A 15588-nucleotide genomic window follows, 5' to 3' on the forward strand; every position below is an offset into this window, starting at 1 on the left:
TTTTGGTTTCCCAGTGCATATAAATGTTATGTTTATACTGTACTGTAGTTTTTTCAGTGTGCAATAGCAGTATGTCTTTAAAAAATGTATATACCTTAATTTAAAAAATACTTAATTGCTAAAAACTGCTACCCATCATCTGAGCCTTCAGCAAGTCATAATCTTTGCTGGTGGAGGGTCTTACATTGATGTTGATGCTGCTGACTGATCAGGGTGAAGGCTGGGGTGGCCGTGGCAATTTCTAAAAATAAGACAACAATGAAGTCTGCCTCAGCAACTGGCTCTTGCTTTCATAAATGATTTCTTGGTAGCATGTGCTGCTGTTTGATACCATTTTACCCATAGTAGGACTTCTTTCAAAATTGGAGTCAGTCCTCTCAAACCCTGCCCTGCTTTATCAACTGAGTTTATGTAATATTCTGAATCCTGTGTTGTGATTTCAACAATCTTCACGGCATCTTCACTAGGGGTAGAGGCCATCTCAAGAAACCACTTTCTTTACTCATTCATACAAAGCATCTGTTAAAGTTAGATCATGACATTGCAGCAATTTAGTCAGATCTTTAGCCTCCATTTCTGATTCCAGTTCTCTTGCTAGTTCCACCACATCTTTGGTTACTTCCTCCACTGAAGTCTTGAACCCCTGAAGGTCATCCATGAGGGTTGGAATCAACTTCTTCCAAACTCCTGTGTATGTTGATATTTTGGCCTCTTTCCATGAATCACAAATGTTCTTAATGGCTTCTAGAATGGTGAATCCTTTCTAGAAGGTTTTCGATTTACCCAGATCCATCAGAGGAATCACCTGTCTGTGGCAGCTATAGCCTTTGAAATGTATTTCTTAAATAATAAGGCTTGAAAGTTGAAATTACTCCTTTATCCATGGCCTGCAGAATGGATGTTATGTTAGCAGGAACAAAAACAATATTAATCTTGCTTGTACATCTCCAGAGCTCTTGGGTGACCAAGGTGCGTTGTCAATGAACGTTAGTACTTTGAAAGGAATCTTATTCTGAGGAGTAGTTCTCAAGAGTGGGCTCTAAATAGTAAACCATGTTGTAAACAGATGTGCTGTTATCCAGGCTTTGTTTTTCCATTTATAGAGCACAGGCAGAGTAAATTTACCATAATTTTAAAGGGTCCTAAGGTTTTCAGAATGGTAAATGAGCATTGGCTTCAACTTAAAGTCACCTACTACATTAACTCTTAACAAGAGAGACTGTCCTTTGAACCTTTGATGGCAGGCATTGACTTCTCTCTAGCATGGAAGTCCTAGATGGCATCTTCCAATATAAGGCTGTTTTGTCTACATTGAAAATCTGTTGTTTAATGTAGCCATCTTCATTAATTAGACCTTCTGGATAACCTGTTACAGCTTCTGCATCAGCACATGCTGCTTGCATTTTTATTTTATGGAGACAGCTTCTTTCCATAAACCTCATGAAACAACTTCTACCTTCAAACTTTCTTCTGGAGCTCCCTCACCTCTTGGCCTTCATAGAATTGCAGAGAGTTAGGGCCTTGCTCTGGATTATGTTTTGGCTAAATGTTGTGGCTGGTTTGATCTTCTGTCCATATGGAAGATCTTCATATCAGCCTCCATAAGGCTGTTTCTCATCATTTATATGTTCACTGGAGTAGCACTTTTAATTTCCTTCAAGAAGTTTTCCTTTGCATTCACAACTTGGCTAACTGGTGCAAGAGGCTTAGCTTTCAGCCTGTCTTGATTTTCGACATGCTTTTCTCACCGAGCTTAATCATTTCTAGCTTTTGATATAAAGTGAGAGATGTGACTTCCTTTCACTTGAACACTTAGAGTCCATTTAGAGGTATTAATTGACCTAATTTCAACATTGTTGTGTCCCAGAATAGGGAGGCCAGGGGAGAAGAAGGAAGACACGGAATGTCTGGTGGCGGAGCAGTCAGAATACACATATTTATTAAGGTCGTTATGTTGGCACAGTTCATGGCACCCCAAAATAATGATAATAGTAACAGCAAAGTTCACTGATTGCAGTTCACCATAACAAATATAAAAATAATGGGAAAGTTCAAAATATTGTGAGAATTACCAGAAATGACACAGAGACACAAAGTGAGCAAATGATGTTGTAAAAATTGCACCTATAGACTTGCTTGATGTAGGGTTGCCACAAGCCTTCAATTGTTAAAAAAAAAAAAAAAGGAAGTATCTGCGAAGCTCAATAAAATGAAGTATGCCTATGCCTATGGAGGTCCCCAGGAAAGGCAAGAACAGCTTATGGAGTAGGCATCTCTTTAAGAATTATTGATGTCAGAGTCATTCCATTTAAAGCTGAAGACCCTTAGAAGAAAGTCATGTTAAAATAGTCATTGGATACAATAAGGGAGGAGACTGGTGACCAGGCTAGAGTTTGCCACTTAGAAATGTAATTGTTTCAGATGTTCAAATCATTGGCTTATTTTAAAAGTTCTTTGACAGAGGGGCAAACTAGTCTTCCCCTGTTATGTGATGTAACCTATTTAATCAATTTCTCTAAAAATCATATTTGCTGATAAATATGTATATAAGCTAACTCTTTGTAAAGCTGAATTTGTCTATGTATGTTGTAGTGGTCTCAGGAAATAGTACTTTGTCACTGGTGTTGAAGAAACCTTTCTTGTCAGCAGATATCCTAAAAGCATAATTATAGTAATTTAATTAGATAATCCAAAGTTTGTTCTGCTCTAATATTTATAAGTGATACAATTATTCAAAATGTTCTAAAATGATTCCATAATTAGATTAGGTCTGTTGAAGGTATGTTCATTCTTAAATGTGAGCAAGATTAAATAAAAGTTATTTGGGGGTTGTTAGGCTAACCTATACAAATTTGTGTTTACTTACCCAATCCCATACTATTCCAGAATGTTTTGGGGGACACTTAAGTGCTTGAGATTTGATTTTGTGTGCTTTTTTTAAAAAAGTATGAACATTTCTTATATTTTTATGGGCAGGTGAAAATTATCTAAAAGTAAGGGAAATACTGCAGATTACTTCTTTGCCAATCAGTGGAAATGATCACACAGCTTGAGGCAGTTTATATCATGATGAAATAAAAATTTTAAATACACATGACTTAGAAATTTAGCCAAAGTAAATTCACGTCTTTAAATTTCAGAAATACTTTAAAAAATAATGGTCGGTATGGCATGACATCTGTGTTTCTTCCTAAAAGTACTATTAGAAATGTTTTTCCTGAGATAAGAATTCCAATGGAAAACTACTTGACTTTCTAAACTGTGGTAATTGCACTTAATTCTCCAATTCTTACTGTAGAAATGTCTCAGCAATATATTTAATTTTTACTTTCCTCCCACCCAACCTGGTTGTTTATCCTTTAAATTTGGAGAAATTAAGCTCTTTACATAACTTCATACAAAAGTATTAATCAAATTTGTTTGATTCTGCATTCAAAATATGCTTAAGATACAGGTAGTCACTCACACTGCCGAATTTAGTGTGTTCTTCCCTAAAACATGTGTCTATTATTCTTTGAAATTCCTTTACAGTTATTATTTTGGGAATTCCCTGGTGGTCCAGTGGTTAAGACTCTGTGCTTCCACTGCAGGGGGCATGGGTTCGATCCCAGGGAACTAAGATCCCACATGCCGCCCGGCGTGGCCAAGAAAGAAAAAGAAGAAAAGAAAAAAATGTAAAAAAAAAAAGTTATTTCCATTCAGCCTTCTGGTTTTGGTTTGATGCCTTATTTTCTTGAAGTTTCACTAGCATTTTCTATCTTTTTAGCCTTTAAAACATTTTTTATAAACTAATCTCATTTTAGTTAAACTTTTTTGTGTGTGTGGCTGGTATTTTTTTGTTTTGTTTCTCTCTTACTACTGTTATATGCCTTGTTTTTACATTTGGAGGTATATTTATAGTATCTATATGCACGCACTTTTTTTGGAATGTATTCACAGTATATTTTATTTAATTAATTTATTTTAACATCTTTATTGGAGTATAATTGCTCTACAATGGTGTGTTATATAACAAAGTGAATATATTCGCTGCTTTAACAAAGTGCTTTATAACAAAGCTGCTTTATAACAAAGTGAATCAGCTGTACATATACATATATCCCCATATCTCTTCCTTCCTGCGTCTCCCTTCCACCCTCCCTATGCATATACTTTTTTAAAGTTATTCTTTTGTGCTGTTTAACCCACTTAGTTATTAGTAGTATTTATTGCTCAAAGATTACAATTATAATAATGAGTATTCTAACATACAAAACAAACTCTCTGGAATGAAAAGTATGAGAAACATAATGAAGCTCTAGGCTGGACTGGAACAATTATTCTTTTTACCACAGTCAAATATTTTCCTTTTGTATTGTTAAGGAATCTATTTTATACTCTTATTGTTGAGGCGTCCTCCCCCACCCCGCCGCAACCTCCTTAATGTTTTATTAGTTTACAATCTGTATGCCTTTTATTTCTTATCCTTGCCTTATTGTACTAGCAAGGACTTCACTCAATACAGTGTTGAAAAAGAACGGTGAGAGAAGAAATCCTTGCCTTGATTCCAATATTGAGGGTGGGGCGTGAAATTCAGTCTTACAGCATTAAGTATGATGTTAACTATAGATTTTTGTTGCAGAATACTCCTTATCAAATTGAGGAAATTCCATCTATCACTGTATGCTGAGGTTTGTTTGTTTTTAATCTGTTTTATTTGAGTCCCAATCTTATTACATGTAAAATAAGAAGAAGGACATGTTTCCTTCTCCCATCATTTTGCAGTTACATTGAACTTTCCTATGAAATGACCCTAGTTTATTTTTTAATTTTTAATTTTATTGAAGTGTAATTGATTTACAATGTTGTATTAGTTTCCATTATACAGCAGAGTGATTCAGTTTATATATATACATATATATATATATATATATATATATATATATATATATATATATATACCCTTTGTCAGATTCTTTTCCCTTATAGGTTTTTTTTTTAATTTTTTATTGGAGTTTAGTTGATTTACAATGTTGTGTTAGTTTCAGGTGTACAGCAAAGTGAATCAGTTATACATATACATATAGCCACTACTTTTTAAAGATTCTTTTCCCATATAGGCCATTACAGAGTAGAGTTCCCTGTGCTATATAGTAGGTCCTTATTAGTTATCTGTTTTATATATGCTAGTGTGTATATGTCATTCCGAATCTCCCAATTTACCCCTCTTCCTCCTTACCCCTGGCAACCATAAGTTTTCTACATCTGTGACTCTGTTCCTGTTTTGTAAATAAGTTCATTTGTACCCTTTTTAAGATTTCACATGTAAGCAATATCATGTGATATTTGTCTTTGTCTGACTTACTTCACTCATTGTGACAATCTTTAGGTCCATCTGTGTTGCTGCAAATGGCACTATTTTGTTCTTTTTTATGGCAGAGTAGTATTCCACTGTATATATGTACCACATTTTCTTTATCCATTCGTCTGTCAATAGCCGTTTAAGTTGCTTCCCTGTCTTGGCTATTGTAAATAGTGCTGCAATGAACATTGGGGTACATGCATCTTTTTGAATTATAGTTTTCTCCAGGTATATGCCCAGGAGTGGGATTGCTGGGTCATATGGTAATCCTATTTTTAGTTTTTTAAGGAACCTCCATACTGTTCTCCATAGTGGCTGTATCAATTTATATTCCCACCAACAGTGCAAGAGGGTTCCCTTTTCTCCATGCCCTCCAGCATTTGTTGTTTGTAGATTTTTTGATGATGGCCATTCTGACTGGTATGAGGTGATACCTTATTGTAGTTTTGATTTGCATTTCTCTAATAATTAGTGATGTTGAGCATCTTTTTAAGGCTGGATACTATAAAACTCTTAGAGGAAAACAGGCAGAACACTCTCTGACATAAATCACAGTAAGACCTTTTTTGAACCACCTCCTAGAGTAATGAAAATATATATAAATGGGACATAATTAAACTTAAAAGCTTTTGCACAGCAAAGGAGACCATAAACAATGTGAAAAGACAACCCTCAGAATGGGAGAAAATATTTGCAAATGAAGCAACCAACAAGGGATTAATCTCTAAGATATACAAACAGCTCATGCAGCTCAATATCAGAAAAACAACCCAATCAAGAAATGGGTGGAAGATCTAAATAGACACATTTCTCCAAAGAAGACATACAGTTGGTTAAAAAGCACATGAAAAGAATTCCCACTTCTACTGCTGCTATTCAACATTGTAATGGAGGTTTTAGCCAGAGCAATGAGACAGGAAAGAGAAAGAAACATGAAAATTGGAAAGAAGCAAAACTGTATCTATGTGCATAAAACATCCTATACATAGGAAATCCAAAAGAATCCACAAGAAAGCCACTATAGCTAATAGACAAACTCAGCAAATATGATCATATGACTTTTATCTTTCATTTTGTTAATGTGGTGTATCACATTGATTGATTTATAGATGTTGAATCATCCCTGCATCCCTGGAGTAAATCTCACTTGATCATGGTGTCTGTTCCTTTTAATGTACAGTTGAATTTGGTTTGCTAATATTTTGTTGAGAATTTTTGCATCTATGTTCATCAGGGATATTGGCCTTCGATTTTCTTGCAGCGTCCTCAACTTGTTTTGGTATCAGGATAATGCTGGCCTTGTAAAAATGAGTTTGAAAGTGTTCCATCCTCTTCAGTTTCTTGGAAGAGTTTGAGAAGGATTGGTATTAATTCTTTCTTAAATGTTTGGTAGAATTCACCAGTGAAGCCATCTGGTCCTAGACTTTTCTTTATTGAGAGTTTATTTTGTTTTTTTAATTTTTATTTATTATTTTTTTTTTTTGCGGTACGCTGGCCTCTCACTGCTGTGGCCCCTCCCATTGCAGAGCACAGGCTCCGGACGCGCAGGCCCAGCGGCCATGGCTCACGGGCCCAGCCGCTCCGCGGCATATGGGATCTTCCCGGACCGGGGCGCGAACCCGTGTTCCCTGCATCGGCAGGCAGGCGAACTCCCAACCTCTGCACCACCAGGGAAGCCCTATTGAGAGGTTTTTAATGATTCAGTTTCCTACTAGTAACTTGTTTGTGCAGATTTTCTGTTTCTTCATATTCAGTCATCAAGGTTGTATGTTTCTAGGAATTTATATATTTCTTCTATGTTGTCCAATTTGTTGATTGTATAAGTATTCATAGTAGTCTCTTATGATCTGTAGCTCTGTGGTATCAGCTGTAACGTCTCCTCTATCATTTCTTTTTCTTTTTTAAATTTGAGTCCTTTCTCTTATTTCTGGGTAAGTCCAGCTAAAGGTTTGTCTATTTTGTTTATGTTTTCAAAAAACCAGCTTAGTTCATTTATCTATTCTATTGTTTTTTCTTCTCTTTCATTTATTTGCACTTCAATCTTTGTTGTTTCTTTCCTTCTTCTAACTTTGGGTTTAGTTCTTTTTCTAGTTCCTTGAGGTGTAAAGTGAGACTGTTTATTTGAGATCTTCCTTGTGTCTTAATACAGGATTTTATTGCTATAAACTGCCCCCTTAGAACTGCTTCTGCAACATTTCATAGGTTTGATATGTTGTGCTTCAGTTTTCACTTTTTTTCATGATATTACTTGATTTCCCTTTAGATTTCTTCTTTGATCCATTGGTTGTTCAGGAGCATGTTGTTTAATCTCCACATATTTGTGGATTTTCAGCTTTTCTCTGTTAATGACTTCCACTTTTACACCATTGTGGTCAAAAAAGATACTTTGTATGATTTTAATCTTCTGAAATTTGTTAAATGTTGTTTTGTGACCTATCATGTGATCTACTCTGTAGAATGTTCAATTTCTGCTTGAGAATTATGTGTATTCTGCTACTGTTCAATGGAATGTTTTATGTTTGTTAGGTCCAGTTGGTCTAAAGTATGATCAAGTCCAACATTTACTTGTTGATTTTTCTGTCTAGATGATCTAACCATTGTTGAAAGTGGGGTATCGAAGTCCCCCTATTAAACTGTATTGTTGTCTGTTTCTCCCTTCAGATCTGATAGTATTTGCTTCATATATATTTAGGTACTCCGATTTTGAGTGCATATATATTTATAATTGTTATACCCTCTTGCTGAACTGACCCTCTTAGCATCATATAATGACTGTCTTTGTCTTGTTACCATTTTTGGCCTAAAACTTATTTTTTCTGATGTTACTATAGCTACCCCTTTTCTATTTTGGTTTCCACTTGCATGGAATGCCTTTTGCCATCCCTTTACTTTGAATCTATGTGTGTTCTTGGAGCTGAGTCTTTTGTAAGCAGCATATTGTTGGCTCTTGTTTCTTAATCTATCCCGCTGCTCTATGCCTTTCAATTGGAGAAGGCAATCCATTGACATTTAGAATAATTGATAGGTGAGAACTTGCTTAATACCATCTTATTGTTTTCTGGCTGTTTTATAGTTTCATATATTTTCTTCCTCTCTTGCTATCTTCTTTTGTAAGTTGATGTTTTTCTGTAGTGGTAGTATGGTTTCCTTTTCTTTATCTTTTGTGTATGTATTGTAGACTTTTGCTTTGTGGTTACCATGAGGTTTACATAAAACATCTAATAGATTTAATAGTCTATTTTATGGTGAAAACAGTTAAACTTATATCACCTATAACATATCATATATAAAATATTCTTTTACTCCCCCCTTTTATGTTTTTGATGTCACCATTTACATATTTTAATTGTATATCCATTAACAAATTGTTAACTTATAGTTATTTTTAATACTTTTGTCCTTTAACATTTATTCTACAGTTAAGTAGTTAGCACATCACCATTTTACAGTATTAGGGTATTCTGAATCTGATTATTTGTTAACCTTTACCAGTGTGTTGTATGTTTTCATGTTACTAATAAGCATCCTTTTCTTTCATCTTGAAGGACTCCTTTTAGCATTTCTTGTAAGGTAGATTTAGTGGTGATGAATTCCCTCTACTTTTGATTATTAGGGAAAGTTTTAATTTTGCCTTCAGTTCTGAAGGACAGTTTTGCTGGGTTAAGTATTCTTGGTTGGCATTTTCTTTTTTTTTGTTTATTGGAGTATTGCTTTACAATGTTGTGTTAGTTTCTGCTGCACAGCAAAGTGAATCAGCCATATGCATACACACATCCCCTCCCTCTTGGACTTTCACCATCCCACCCAACTAGGCCATCACATAGCACAGAGCTGAGCTCCCTGTGCTATACAGCAGGTTCTCACTAGCTATCTGTTTTACACATGGTAGTGTATTTATGTCAAACTTAATCTCCCAATTCGTCCCACCCTCCCCTTCCCACCCCGTGTCCACATGTCAGTTCTCTATGTCTGCCTTTCTATTCCTGCCCTGCAAATAGGTTCATCTGTACCATTTTTCTAGATTCCACATATATGCATTAATATACGATATTTGTTTTTCTCTTTCTGACTTACTTCACTGTATGACAGACTCTAGGTCCATTCACATCTACATGAATGACCCAGTTTCATTTCTTTTCGTGGCTGAGTAATATTCCACTATATATATGTAACACACCTTCTTCATCCATTCGTCTCTTGATGGACATTTAGGTTGTTTCCACGTCCTGGCTATTGTAAATAGTGCTGCAATGAACATTGGGGTACTTGTGTCTTTTTGAATTATGGTTTTCTCAGGGTGTATGCCCAGTAGTAGGATTGATGGATCATATGATAGTTCTATTTTTAGGTTCTTAAGGAACCTCCATATTGTTCTCCACAGTGGCTGTATCAATTTACATTCCCACCAACAGTGAAAGAGGGTTTCCTTTTCTCTGCACCCGCTCCATCATTTATTGTTTGTAGATTTTCTGATGATGGCCATTCTGACTATGAAGTGATAACCTCATTTTAGTTTTGGTCTGCATTTCTCTGAAAATTAGTGATGTTGAGCATCTTTTCATGTGCCTTTTGGCGATCTGTATGTCTTCTTTGGAGAAATGTCTGTTTAGATCTTCTGCTCATCTTTTGATTGGGTTGTTTGTTCTTTTGATATTGAGCTGCATGGGCTGTTTGTATATTTTGGAGATCAATCCTTTGTTGTTTCGTTTGCAAATATTTTCTCCCATTCTGTGGATTGTCTTTTCGTCTTGTTTATGGTTTCCTTCACTGTGCAAAAGCTTTTAAGTTTAATTAGGTCCCATTCACTTATTTTTGTGTTTATTTTCATTATTCTAAGAGGTGGGTCATAAAAGATCTTTCTGTGATTTTTATCAAAGAGTGTTTTTCCTATGTGTTCCTCTAAGAGTTTTATAGTGTCTGGTCTTACATTTAGGTCTCTAATCCATTTTGAGATTATTTTTGTGTATGGTGTTAGTGTGCTAATTTAATTCTTTTACATGTAGCTGTCCAGTTTTCCCAGCACCACTTACTGAAGAGACTGTCTTTTCTCCATTGTATATTCTTGCCTCCTTTGTCATAGTTTAGGTGACCACAGGTGCATGGGTTTATCTCTGGGCTATCTATCCTGTACCATTGGTCTGTATTTCTGTTTTTGTGCCAGTACCATACTGTCTTGATTACCGTAGCTTTGTAGTATAGTTTGAAGTTGGGGAGCCTGATTCCTCCAGCTCTGTTTTTTTTCTCAAGATTGCTTGGGCTATTCGGGGTCTTTTGTGTCTCCATACAAATTGTATAATTTTTTGTTCTAATTCTCTGAAAAATGCCATTGGTAATTTGATAGGGATTGCATTGAACCTGTAGATTGCTTTGGGTAGTATACTCATTTTCACAATATTGATTCTTCCAATCCAGGAGCATGGTATATCTCTCCATCTGTTTATGTCATCTTTGATTTCTTTCATCAGTGTTTTATAGTTTTCTGAGTACAGGTCTTTTGCCTCCTTAGGTAGGTTTATTCCTAGGTATTTTATTCTTTTCGTTGCGATGGTAAATGGATTTGTTTTCTTAATTTCCCTTTCTGATCTTTTGTTTTTAGTGTATAGGAATGCAAGAGATTTCTGTACATAAATTTTGTATCCTGCAAACTTACCAAATTCATTAATTAGTTCTAGTAGTTTTCTGGTGGCATCTTTAGGATTTTCTATGTATAGTATTATGTCATCTGCAAACAATGACACTTTTACTACTTCTTTTCCAATTTGTGTTCCTTTTATTGCTTTTTCTTCTCTGATTTCCATGGCTAGGACTCCCAAAACTATGTTGAATGAGAATGGCAAGTGTGGACATCCATTTTTCATGATTGAGAATGATGTTTGCTGTGGGTTTGTCATATATGGCCTTTATTACTGAGGTAGGTTCCCTCTGTGCCCACTTTCTGGAGAGTTTTTATCATAAATGGGTGTTGAATTTTGTCAAAAGCTTTTCCTGCATCTATTGAGATGACCATATGATTTTTATTCTTTAATTTGTTAATACGGTATATCACATTGATTGTTTTGCATATACTGAAGAATTTTTGCATCCCTGGGATAAATCCCACTTGACCATAGTGTATGATCCTTTTAATGTGTTGTTGGAGTCTGTTTGCTAGTATTTTGTTGAGGAGTTTTGCATCTATATTCATCAGTGATATTGGTCTGTATTTTCTTTTTTTGTAGTATCTTTGTCTGGTTTTGTATCAGGGTGATGATGGCCTCATAGAACAAGTTTGGAAGTGTTCCTCCCTCTGCAGTTTTTTGGAAGAGTTTGAAAAGCATAAGTGTTAACTCTTATCTAAATGTTTGATAGTATTTGCCTATGAAGCCATCTGGTCCTGGACTTTTGTTTGTTGGAAGATTTTAAATTACAGTTTCAATTTTATTACCTGTGATTGATCTGTTTATATTTTCTAATTCTTCCTGGTTCAGTCTTGGAAGGTTATACCTTTCTACGAGTTCATCCATTTCTTCCAGGTTGTCCATTTTATTGGCATAGAGTTGCTTGTAGTAGTCTCTTAATATCCTTTGCATTTCTGTGGTGTCAGTTTTAATCTCTCCTTTTTCATTTCTAATTTTATTGATTTGAGTCCTCTCCCTTTTTTTCTTGATGAGCTTGGCTAAGGTTTATCAATTTTGTTTATCTTCTCAAAGAACCAAGTTTTAGTTGTATTGATCCTGGCTATTGTTTTCTATGTTTCTATTTCATTTATTTCTGCTCTGATCTTTATGATTTCTTTCCTTCTACTAACTTTAGGTTTTGTTTGTTCTTCTTTTTCTAGTTGCTTTAGGTGTAAAGTTAGATTGTTTATTTGAGAATTTTCTTGTTTCTTGAGGTGGGCTTGAATTGCTATAAAGTTCTCTCTTACAACTGCTTTGCTGTGTCTGATAGGTTTTGGATGGTTGCATTTTCATTGTCATTTGTTTCTAGGTTTTTTTTTTGTTTGTTTTGTTTTTGCGGTATGCGGGCCTCTCACTGTTGTGGCCTCTCCCGTTGCAGAGCACAGGCTCCAGGTGCGCAGGCTCAGCAGCCATGGCTCACAGGCCCAGCTGCTCTGCGGCATGTGGGATCATCCTGGACCGGGGCACGAACCTGTGTCCCCTGCATCGGCAGGCGGACTCTCAACCACTGCACCACCAGGGAAGCCCTGTTTCTAGGTATTTTTTGATTTCTTCAGTGACCTCTTGGTTATTTAGCAGTGCACTGTTTAGCCTCCATATGTTTGTGTGTTTTGTTTTTTTTTTTCTGTAATTGATTTCTAATCTCATAACGTTCTGGTCAGTAAAGATGCTTGATACAATATCAGTTTTCTTAAATTTTCCAAGGCTTGATTTCTGACCCAAGATGTGATCTATTCTGGAGAACGTTCCGTGTGTACTTGAGACAAAAGTGTATCTTTCCACTTTTGGGTAGAATGTCCTATAAAAATCAATTAAATCTACCTGGTCTATTGTGTCATTTAAAGCTTCTGCTTATTATTAATTTTCTGTCTGGATGATCTTTCTGTTGGTGTAAGTGGAGTGTTAGAGTCCCCTAGTATTATTGTGCTACTGTTGTTTTCCCCTTTTATCACTGTTAACATTTGCCTTATGTATTGAGGTGTTCCTATGTTGGGTGTGTAAATATTTATAATTGTTATGTTTTCTTCTAGGATTGATACTTTGATCATCATGTAGTGTCCTTCCTTATCTCTTGTAACAGTTTTTAAAGTCTATTTTATCTGGTATGAGTATTGCTACTCCAGCTTTCTTTTGATATCCATTTGCATGGAATATCTTTTTCCATCCTCTCACTTTCAGTCTGTATGTGTCCCAAGGTCTGAAGTGGGTATCTCGTAGACAGCATATATAAGGGTCTTGTTTTTCTATCCATTCAGCCAGTCTGTGTCTTTTGGTTGGAGCATTTAATCCACTTACATTCAAGGTGATTATTGATATATAAGTTCCTATTACCATTTTCTTAATTGATTTGGGCTTGTTTTTGTGGGTCTTTTCCTTCTGTTGTGTTTCCTGCTTAGAAAAATTCCTTTAGCATTTGTTGTAAAGCTGGTTTGGTGGTGCTGAATTTGCATAGCTTTTGCTTGTCTGTAAATCTTTCGATTTCTCCACTGAATCTGAATGAGATCCTTGTTGGGTAGAGTAATCTTGGTTGTAGATTTTTCCCTTTCATCACTTTAAATATATCCTGCTACTCCCTTCTGGCCTATAGAGTTTCTGCTGAGAAATCATCTGATAACCTTATGGGGATTCCCTTGTATGTTATTTGTTGATTTTCCCTTGCTGCTTTTAATATTTTTTCTTTAAATTTAATTTTTGTTAGTTTGATTAATATGTGTCTTGGTGTGTTTCTACCAGGGTTTATCCTGTATGGGAGTCTCTGCACTTCCTGCACTTGGATGGCTGTTTCCTTTCCCATGTTAGGGAAGTTTTCAAGTATAATTTCTTCAAATACTTTCTCAGACCCTTTCTTTTTCTCTTCTTATTCTGGGGCCCCTATAATTCGAATGTTGATGTGTTTAATGTTGTCCCAGAGGTCTCTGAGACTGTCCTCAATTGTTTTCATTCTTTTTCCTATATTGTGCTCCACGGCAGTTATTTCCACCATTTTATCTTCCAGCTCACTATTGATTCCTTCTGGAGTGTTTTGGATCATCTATACTATCATTACTCTGAATTCTTTTTCAGGTAGGTTGCCTATTTCCTCTTCATTTATTTGGTCCTGTAAGTTTTTACCTTACTCCTTTGTCTGTAACATATTTTATTGTCTTTTCTTTTTTTTTTTGATGGGCGGGGCTTTATTCCTGTCTTACTGGTTGCTTGCCCTGAGGTGTCCAGCACTGGAGTTTTCAGGCAGTTGGGTAGAGCTGGGTCTTGCTGCTGCTATAAGGAGCTCCAGGAGGCCTCACTCCGATTAATATTACCTGGAGTCTGAGGTTCTCTGTTAGACAAGTGGTTTGCACTCAGTGCTCCTGCCACAGGAGCTCAGGCCTGACCCTAGCCTGGGAACAAGGATCCTGCAAGCCATGCAGCACAGCAATAGAAAACAAAAGGGAAAAAAAGGAGCTTACAATATCAAAGAGTAAAAAATTAGAGCAGAAGCAAGAAGAACTACAATCCTGCCGCCTGTGAAACAAAAACCACATTCACAGAAAGATAGACAAGATGGAAAGGCAGAGGGCTATGTACCAGATGAAGAAACAAGATAAAACCCCAGAAAAACAACTAAATGAAATGGAGATAGATTCTTTCCAGAAAAAGAATTCAGAATAATGATAGTGAAGATGATCCAGGACCTCGGAAAAACAATGGAGGCAAAGATCGAGAAGATGCAAGAAATGATTAACAAAGATCTAGAAGAATTAAAGAACAAATAAACAGAGATGAACAATACAATAACTGAAAGGAAAAATACACTAGAAGGAATCAATAGCAGAATAACTGAGGCAGACGAATGGATAGGTGACCTGGAAGACAGAAAGGTGGAATTCACTGCTGCAGAACAGAAAAAAGAATGAAAAGAAATAAAGACAGCCTAAGAGACCTCTGGGACAACATTAAACGCAACAACATTTACATTATAGGGGTCCCAGAAGAAGAGAGAGAGAAAGGACTCTAGAAAATATTTGAAGGGATTATAGTCGAAAACCTCCCTAACATGGGAAAGGAAATAGCCACCCAAGTCCAGGAAGTGCAGAGAGCCCCATACAGGATAAACCCAAGGAGAAACACACTGAGACACATAGTAATCAAAATGGCAAAAATTAAAGACAAAGAAAAATTATTGAAAGCAGCAAGGGAAAAACAACAAATAACATACAAGGGAAGTCCCATAAGGTTAACAGGTGATTTCTCAGCAGAAACTCTACAATCCAGAAGGGAGTGGCGTGATATACTTAAAGTGATGAAAGGGAAGAACCTACAACCAAGATTACTGTACCCAGCAAGGATCTCATTCAGATTCAATGGAGAAATCAAAACCTTTACAGACAAGTAAAAGCTAAGAGAATTCAGCACCACCAAACCAGCTCTACAGCAAATGCTGAAGGTACTTCTCTAAGTGGAAAACACAAGAGAAGAAAAGAACCTACAAAAGCTAATCCCCAAAATCAAGAAAATGGAAATAGGAACATACATATCTATAATTACCTTAAATGTGAATGGATTAAATGCACAAACCAAAAGACACAGGCTTGCTGAATGGATACAAAAACA

Source organism: Stenella coeruleoalba (genome assembly GCF_951394435.1).
Source record: "Stenella coeruleoalba genome assembly, chromosome: 20".
Lineage (NCBI taxonomy): Eukaryota > Metazoa > Chordata > Mammalia > Artiodactyla > Delphinidae > Stenella > Stenella coeruleoalba.